We start from the raw sequence: 10,076 nt of genomic DNA, 5'->3' as shown, positions 1-10,076 counted from the left end.
TCCTGAACCATCATTGTCCCCAAAGTCATTTTATTGGGAAATGGTACTTAGATTCTGTTGTTTAGGGAACCTACTTAGGTGGTTCTGGTGGAAATCTCCATGGTACCTAATATAGATGCTAGATCACCACAACAGTGTTCATAGGGGGCGACACTTGGTATAATTTGAAGGATTTCACCTCTATTGATAAAGTATAGTATAAATAGGTTAGCATAAATATTTTTGTTACCTTCATTGGTTGGACCAGGGCCCTAATCATCCCAATATAAGCTTTAGAATGACCCTATATCCCTTAGTTTTCCTTTGTTATCTCCTAGATTTATTTTATAAAGGGTGTGCTTTTTCATTTGAGTCTATTTTTCCATAGGATTAATTTTTTTAATCAATTAAATTTATATATTTACCATGGCTAGCCAAATTCTCCACCAGTCTTGTAGATTTCAAAACATAACTCTCGAAGAGGAATTCCCACCATTATAGATACAGAGGATAAATCCAACAATGGAAGACTGAGATCAAACTAAACCTAGGAGGGTTGTTTTTAGTTTACGGAATGAAGAGAAAGTTTTACTTGAAGTGATAAATGAAAGTCCACAAAATAATTTTAATGCACCTTTAACTAATCCTCCTAGCTTGTATACTCATTCAAGTGAGGGCTAACTTTCAATAGACTTTTTCCTCATTCTCTCATCCCATGGCTAGTGATAGTAACATTTTGGCAATGGCGGATATTAGATCTTCTTCGCCATCTCATATAGCGATGTCTATTGTGATGCCCTCTTTACCTTCAATTAGCAAGATAAGTTCTACTCCTCCAACCTCATTTTCTTCTACATTTTCTATTTGGATCATATTGCAAGTTGCTTCTACAACATCAAATTGAACTCCCTAGTCTTTTGGTGCCCTTACTTCCTACCAAATTCATGTTTGTTGTGGGGGGAAGTCAAAGCTTGAAACCTGAATCTAGGTGGTTTCCAACGAGTTCCACTATTCCTATGGTTAATATTTCAAGTTTAGGGAAACCTTCTATAGGGAGTCTTCCAAAGGGGTCTGTGGATGGCCCTAGTCATTCAAGGGGAAGTACTCTTTTTAGAAGTTTAGATAACCCTTAGAGTAATATGTCAATAAGAGAAATGTTTTTTGTAGGGGGTATAAATACCTTTGTGGGGGGGGTCAATTGTTTGGGACTTGTGTCCTATCTAGTACCACTCTCCCTATGAATGTTTTTACATATGGGGTGTTTTCACTCTAGGAGGTCATCCTCTTAGAATCAAATATAGTCCCATCAACAATCATGTTTTTTAGGGTTCATTTCATTAGGCAAAGTTTGAGTTCAAAAATTGTTCTCAAGGTGAAAAATGTAATTAAAAAATCAACTTTAAAAGAACCACTACGATTCAGGATGATATGTCATCCCTAAGGGTAAATATTTTTGGAGGGAAAAAAAGAAAACTATTTTTTTAAACCATTGTTTACTTATATCCTTATTGGCTTACTAAAATTTCAAGTGTGGGAACATGTTGGATGCATAATTCAATTCCGCATCTAAGGAGTACCCACTCGACATACTTTTGAGTAGTTCCACATCAAGAAAAAATTAAAATACATGACAAGATCTGTTTAAAACATGTTTTTTCATGTATTTTCAAATTTTCTTGATCTGGGACTACATAAAAGTATGTCAAGTGGGTACTCCTTGGATGTAGAATCAAATTCTACATCCAATACATTCCCATGCTTGAAAATTGAGTAAAGCTATAAGGGGATGAGTTTGGATACAATAAAAGGGTAGTTTTCTTTGTTTCCCTTTAAAAATCCATAACTCGTATTTTATTATTTTTACCATTATTTTATTTAGGAGGCCTATTTTAGACATAAAAATTCCCCTAATGGCCCCTAAGGAAATCCCCTTGGGGGTAATAATCCTTTTTCCACTTTGCTTGGTCTAGGGTGACAAAACCTCAGGATTACTCATCCCTTTAACCAAATTCCTTCATTTAAAATCTAAATTATGGAGGGACCATAAGATCCATCTAGGGTATTGTCACTACTTGTAGACCTATTTGATCATAACCAAATTCCATTTGTCTCTTCTCTTGATTTGCTAGATTTTGAAAAGGTTACAAATGGATCCATTTTCCATGAAGCATAGAGGTAATCTATTCCCATTAGGTTACCATATAACATTCCCAAATTTGATGTGAAGCTGGGAAATAACTCGACAATGAAAAGAACCACACACCACTTTTGGGGTTCATCCAACTCTTTGGTGGATGAAAACATTTGGTTTCATCTCTTCCATTGAACCCTAACTAGTGGCATTGCAAAATGGTATATGATCTTGATCGACCATCATATCACGACTATGCCACCTTGGTGTGAAAATTACTTACAGTTACCTTCATAAAAAGAAATTGGTATTGATCTCCTATCTACATTTAGGAAGGAAAATTCCACCCACATTTGTAATCAAATTCATGAGTGGAGGTGATGTAATAAATTAATTAGGAACTAGGTACATTGTCTATTGCTCAAAGTTTGGTTCACTCAATCCTTGCTACCTCAAATTGCCAAGGATGTTGCTATGGTCATGGCGTCTATCAAGGAGTAAGCTATTATATGTGCTCGACATCTTGACTTCATTTATTCATATTCAAACACATTGTATGAAAATATCCCCAATGCTCCTTAACCATTGGCTAATCCACTTCATTCGAAATAGGTACCACATGCTAATATCTTGGTAGGTTTTGTATCCATAATCACTATAAGTAAGTTAACTTCTTAGTTGGACTAAATGCTCGTCACATTGCAAACCCAAGCTACTTCACCCAGTTGTCAATAAGTCACAACCCAAGCACATCATCGAGGTTCATTTGGTGTAGTCCATGCAATCAAATAATCCTTGGAAACCTAGTAGTAAAAGGAAGAAAAATAAACAAAAAAATGCTTCTCAGAATGGTCAAAGGGCACAACAAATGGAAATGACCTTGGGTGGGGGGAAAATGACAAGAAATGAAAGGTCAAATTCCCTTGCAAAATTAGTTAAGGAAACCTTCTTACTCATAAGTTGCATGTAAGGATGAGATTGATCACTTATTTTCATAACAATCCATTGGTTAGTAGCTTGTTGTTTTGAAAAATCCATTCCCCACACAACAAAAATAATAAATGATTGCATATTTCATGCCTCCTCCTCTTGGGGGAAAGGTGGGGAAAACTATCTAAGAAGGCCCATAACATGTTCTAATGTGCAATGAGTTAGTGAACTTGACCATGCAATAAATAAATTATGAGACTCTTGAAAATAGTTATTCATTTAAAGACTTACTCATCTCCACTCCATCCAATAAGCCTCTCTCAATAGAAAATCCTTTGGAGATAGTGATTCACCCACCCAAGAGTGTTGTATATTAGCAAACACATAATACCTATGCTAGGGGTACCTAAAACTATAATACTATTGAGGATTTAGCCAAGGAACCATGTGTCATATCTACCTTGAAGGTTTTGCACGATTGTCCTTTGCAATGTAGAGCCTTGTTGACTGAAATTGGATGGGTTGATCTCTTAGAGTCTAATCTAATTATGTTTGATGTTGAGCAAGTTGATACTGGTTATCTCATCAAATCTTAGTTCATGTTCTCAATAAGGATATTTATCACACTCTCATGGATGAAGGATCCTCCACTTATATCATGGCCTTGTCATGCTAGAAAGTTATTGGTTCTATATAAAGTATTCAGTAAACCACTACACTATAGCCCTTTGATGGCCACACTTTCATACTGATGGGATTCCTTCCTTCAATTTCCATTAAGCTTGGGAGAAAAACCATCACCATTGATGTTGAATTCGTTAATGCATGTCTTGACTATAATATACTCCTTGGACATAGATGGTCTATGTTATGGTTGTTGTTGCATTATTGGTGTTTTATGTTCTTCATCTTCCACATGAAGGAAATATATTATGATCAATCAACTTACATATTCCATGATTACTAGGTCAATGATTGTGGGCACTATAGTACCATTTTTTTGGTGAATCACCTCCAAAATATTAAAATGGTGGTGTAGGTGATGAGATCCAATATTGCAACAAGTATGCTACAACTCCCAGGGGTACCAAATTTAATTATTAACTCAGATTACGTACAAACTTAAGAGGTGCCAGTACTATATGCACATAAGGAAAGATTCTACTTAAGCTAACTTGAGGAAATGAAGTGAATCAAGATGTACAAAGACCACTTTGGAAGATTTAGTGATTGGAAAAAAAAAATATCCTAACTTTTCAAGAAAAGAAATGACTAAAATATAACTTATTCTACCATAGAGAATTAAATGACATGGAAGAAACCCTAATATATTTACATGAAAGTAAATGTTAGAAAGAGATCCCAATATATCTTGAAAAAAGTGTATGACATAAAAGTAAGCCTAATCTATTTTTCATAAATTAAATGGAATAAGTAACCCTAATCTATTTTACAGAAAGGAAATGGAAAAGAAGTAACCCTAATCTCTTCTGCAGAAAGTAAATGGCAAAGAAGTAACCCTAATCTATTTTGCAGAAAGTAAATGATAAAGAAGTAATCCTAATCTATTTTTCAGAAAGTAAATGGAAAAAATAATTATAATTTATGTTGTATGAAATGAACCTATGCTATTTTTAGAAAATTAGGTTCTATTCTACTTGCAAAATGATAATCAAATGCTCAAGAGTGTTGAAGATGAATCACTTTCATTCTATCTGATTCATAACAGAAGTAGTATAACCTAGTCACAAAATTTAAGCTACAACTATGAAAGAAAGGTATCTAGGGGGATATTCTCTTGTCATTTCCATCTTAAAGGTTTATATGACATTGTGGAGTGATAAGGAATGAAACACAAGATTTTGGAATCGACTTGAAGAAATTTGTGCGCTCCTACAAGATTGTTATAGGATGCCCTATTTTGCTATAGGAAAGCATTTGATAGAAATATTATGGGATATAGGAGTGGTTTGAAGATGGAGGAAGGCGGTGGAGGGATATGGGATGGTGAAGGAGACCTTAATAAGCCCATCCGTACTTAGTGAAACAACTTTTACAAGGGAGAAGCAAGGCTAGAAATCTCTCATAACTTGGTGAAATAGTTTTCAGCACACAGATAGTTTGCATAAATGATGGGTAATGGAAGGAAATATTTGTAGGGAGGTTATTATCATGCATGAAAAATGATGCTAAGCCACTCTATGAACCAATGTATTCCATCTGTGCACAAAATACATACTCAATTGATAAATAAAAGATTATTAAATGATTTTTAAACCACTAATTGCACAAAACAAAATGGCAGTGAAAGGATGAGTTCAATTTGGAATAGAATCTACTTATTACATAAAATGAAACTTTTTCAGTGCTTGTCAACATAGGATACACAACCACATTTTAAGAAAGAGCTCACTTATCAACATGCAGAGACAATACTTTTCTCATAAACTAGATTTGAAGAAAATCACAATTAGACTAACTTCATGAAAAATAAATGCAAAAATAAATGTACAAAGGAAGGGGATTGAGCACTTGGGTTGGGCCCTAAACAAAGGAGACTTAAGTCCCTTGAAGCAAACTCAGGCTAAGAACAAAATGATGATTTTCATTAACCTCAAAAATGTTCAAACATTTAACATAACAATGGAAATAACAAGCAGAAGTCTCCTTCTCTATATCTTGCCTCTAGAATTTGAATCCCCACTCAATTTCTAGGCTCTCTTATTTATAAAAAAAGTGATTTAGATGCAACCTCCTCGAAGGGAGGACGGCTTCACTCCAAGACTCCTAAAATTGTGGATTTTGTCTCATCATTTACTGGAAACCACTAACAGGTAGTAACTTCTCATGAGCCAGCCACGTTTTTGATGGGCCTATAGAAAGGAACAAGCCTCCTTGATTCTCTCATGCCCATCTCCAACATGTTGTGAAAAATAAATCCATAATTTCCTATACATTTAATGCATTAGGCCAAATGATATAGTAAATATATCCTAACCTTACTAAGTAGACATTATAGTTTGAAAATGATATTATCAAATGAAAAAGGAGAGGTTAAAATGTGCCAAAGGATGGTCAGATGGGCCTATTGTAACGACTACAACTACCCTCCAAATTTTTTCCTATGATTCGATTTTGGAGCCTTCCTTCTTATCCATAAGATCTCATCTTGTACTGATCTAGGTATGCATGCTTCGACTGAGACTTATCTTTTTTATTTGTGCTTGTGCTTGCTTTTTTTCACACTTAGCTTATCTTTCTCAGTCACAAGTTGATCTCCCAACTTAGTCTCACAATAGTTTTGGGCTTGCTTCCAAAAACTGCATAATCCTTGAGGGAAAGAAACCTTGATGATAGGAATTGCATAGTCCTGACCGGAAGTTAGCCTTGATCTCTGAAACTACACATTCATGTAAATAAGCCCAACACTGAGCCTAGACACTGTGCAATCCCTCAATGAGCTCAGAAACTGTGCAGTGCACTAAGCCATAAAGTTCCCTAGTTCCTTGGAACTATGTAGTATTTCCTAGAAGTGTTCATGGAAATTTTACTTGAAAAGAAAGAAAACTAAAAGGAAAAAATAATTCCTAGGAAGTGGGGATCCATTATTAGTATCTCGAAGGAGGCACACTTGCTATTTTTAGAAGTTTCCACCAAGTGTAATTTTTTCCTTGATTTTAGGCATGCATGTCATAAAACGTCATTGGATCAAATATAGTCAATAAACACCTCAAGAACTCATTTGCGCATTCAATATTCGGGCTCTAGAATTAGTGAAGAGATCAAGGAACCTTCGGTGGAGTTGTCATTGCTTTTCCGGGTGAGTTTTTCTTTTATCACCTTTTCTGTTGCTTGTTGTCGTTTCTCTTGTGTGAGTTTTGTTTTGATTATTTTCTTCATGATTGCTGTCGTTTAAACTTATTTTAACTTGTAGAAGTGTTGTTTTAAATTTTCATTTTCCTTTCATAAGTATCGCATTGATTTTCCTGTTTTTGCACTAATGGTCATTGTTGCGGTGACTCTCCTCACATATTTGATCTTCCTTCTATTTGTTTAGTTTCTATGCTTGATATTCATTGATTCATTCACACCTAATCAGTTTTACACTCAAGCTCACATCATCACTCACTCTTACTCGTCTTTCACACTTCCACCAGGGAGATCAGCAATTTCCTTGGCTAGATCTTGTCTTGCCTAGCTGGGCACTACACAATATTAAGGCTCAAGCCACACGATTGGCCTCTAGAATTGTGTAGTGCATAGTACAGGCTGGTCCCAACTATGCGATGAAAAGTTCCAGGGGTTAGCTTGTCACCTTGGCCATTGAGACTACGAAATGCGTAGTCTCTCCAAGTCTCTTCCCAGGCTAGGACTGTGCATTGTGTGGTATCAAGCCATAAGCTTCATCCCTGACTGCTTGGACTGCATAGTGCATAGTTCTCGTGGGAAACCAATCCCTCTTACCAATGAAAATTGTGCAATCCTTCCCATCAGATGCTAAGTTTGTTGCTTGATCATGCCTTGAAAGTTGACTTCCTGAAGCTAATGTTTGCTTTCCCTGAGTGTCCTTTTCATCCCATAGGTACCACACTTGTGAAGCACTTCTCTCCAGTAGTCATTGTCAACATGGCACCAAAGATATCTTCTTCAAGAGAGACCACTAAAAGCAGTACTAGGGAACTTGTAGTTGAGAAAGCGTCAGTTAACTTGCTAATAAATGCATAAAATAATTTTCTTATAGAAAAGGAGTCAACTCTAACATGGAAACAATTTCAACAACAATAGTAGAAGGCAACAAACCAATACAAGAGAAAGGTTGCAGACAATATAGAGGGGGAACAAATCTACAAGATGAAAGTGGATCCAATCTTCATGCAGACAACTTTGGCAATAGAAGCAAAAGGAAACAGAGTATACATAGAGCAAACCATAGGAAGAGAGAAAAGAAAAGCTTGTAGGAAGTAGAACTGAGGGCATGAAATGTAGAACAATAACTGAGGGAGGAATAGGAACAAAGGAGGAAAGAACATGAGGAGAAGCAGAAGCATAAATAAGAAGAAAGGAAAGGCACAATTTTAGGAGAAACAACATCGATTCAAGTTGAAGAGAAAGGATAGAACCAACCAGTAGCAGAGGGGGAGATCTAACATATGCAGGATCGGGAGCTTGCTCTATAGAATGAAGACTTGCTTGAAGTTTCAAACATGGATTTGGAATCAAAACCGCAAGATGAAGATTTTGACCTGATGCCCATTGCACCACATGACACTGTTTAGTTCCCACCACCTCCAGCCATAGAGTTAGCCCTATGTGAGGAAGGGGACATAGTTCCTATTTATGATGATTCGGTAATGGATGTGTACAATCTGTCATATAATGAACTTCAAAAGAGGATTGTACAAGAATGGAGAGAGAATTTTCTAGGTGGTCATGCATCACCTGCTTTCATTAGAGAAAGGGTGATAGTAGCAGACACCAAAAGGAATCCAAATGCCATTTTTGAAGCCAACTTGGCCTTCGTGGGTGCGACGAGATCAAAGACTCAATATTTAACGACCAAGAGTAAGCAATTGATACAAAATCTATGGGTTGCCTAACAAGAGATAGAACATCTCCGCGGAGTAGCAGAAATACTTGGTGAGGTATAAACACTTGAAGAGACCATGCAAGACATCTATGAGGAGCTCATGACCATAGATAAGGTAGTTGTTTGCTTACATATCTTGCAACAATAGGGAAAGGAATTTGTCAAGACTCTTAGGAATGTGCAAACTTCCATCATTGTCATGCAAGAAGGGACAATGAGATACAAAGGGGCACCACAACGATACTTGGTGAGGTATAAACACTTGAAGAGACCATGTGAGACCTCTATGAGGAGCTCATGACCATACATAAGGCAATTTTCCACTTGCACATCTTGCAGCAGCAGAGCAAGGAATTTTTCAAGACTCTTAGGAATGTGCAAACTTCCATCACTACTGTGCAAGATTGGACAAAGCAATACAAAGGGGCATCGCTTACTTTGGTAAAGAAGAAGAAGTCTTAGGCGGAGCTAGAGAAAGTAAGAGTTTGAACATGGATTCATAACAACAAGCAGCTCGCCTTGTTCATTGTAAACATTCAAGCCTCATATGCATAGTTGTACAACAATTTGGATTTCATGGTGAGAAACCACAAGATCCCATCAGGCAGTTAACTCACTAAAGCTAAACAAAAACACCAAGTTAAGAAGGAGATTGAAGAATACTTGGAGTAGTTGAGACTGGTTTCCACCAAGGAGGATTTAGAGCTGAATAGATAGAACATGAAAAACTACATTGGTGGTCCTGTCCAGATTAGAACCATGTTGCTCCTGTTTGATAAAGAAGTTAATACTGGTTCCAAATCATTGCACCCAGATGCCAACCTAACACCATCATGCAGTTCAGGGATTTCATCGCATAGTACCAAGCTTGGCATCGATACATGATGGAGAAGCATTAAGTGGAAGTTGTCGAGCTAGAGTGTTCCCAAACTCAAGCATCATAGTATTTTGTCATTTTAGGTTGTTAGGTTGTCTCTACCCTATTTTGTCTTATATGCGTATGAGTGTAAATTGTAAGATTATTTTAATTAAGTTGTAAGTGAAATTCCAAGTGCCAATATTGGAATATGAAGAGTCATGATGTAATGTAATGAGTCATTTTGTAAGGAAGTTGAAGATTCATGAGGGTAGTCCAAAGGTCACAAAGGGGAGTTGAAGAGTCACCCCCTCTTGTTATAAATAGAACCTCATAACTCATGTAGTAGGATTTTGGGAGCCAATATTTTGGCTAGGCTGAGGCTTAGAAAGAACTTGGGAGTATTGTGAAGAACCTTGGCTTCTCCGTAGCGTAGAACGAGTATACTTCTTTGGAGGAGCAACTGTTATTGACTGTAATGTTCCACTATTGGGGCTAGTGGTTGTCAAAGGTGTATGTATGAATGAAACTTTCACCTATAATAATAAAATCAGAGCTAACATGCTTTCATGCATATGTTGTGAATATAGTAA

The sequence above is a fragment of the Pinus tabuliformis genome, chromosome J (assembly GCF_031772625.1).
Source record: "Pinus tabuliformis cultivar Carrire ecotype Pingquan chromosome J, CPIR1, whole genome shotgun sequence".
In the NCBI taxonomy this organism is placed as follows: Eukaryota; Viridiplantae; Streptophyta; class Pinopsida; order Pinales; family Pinaceae; genus Pinus; species Pinus tabuliformis.
Note: the sequence above shows the minus strand (reverse complement) of the source record.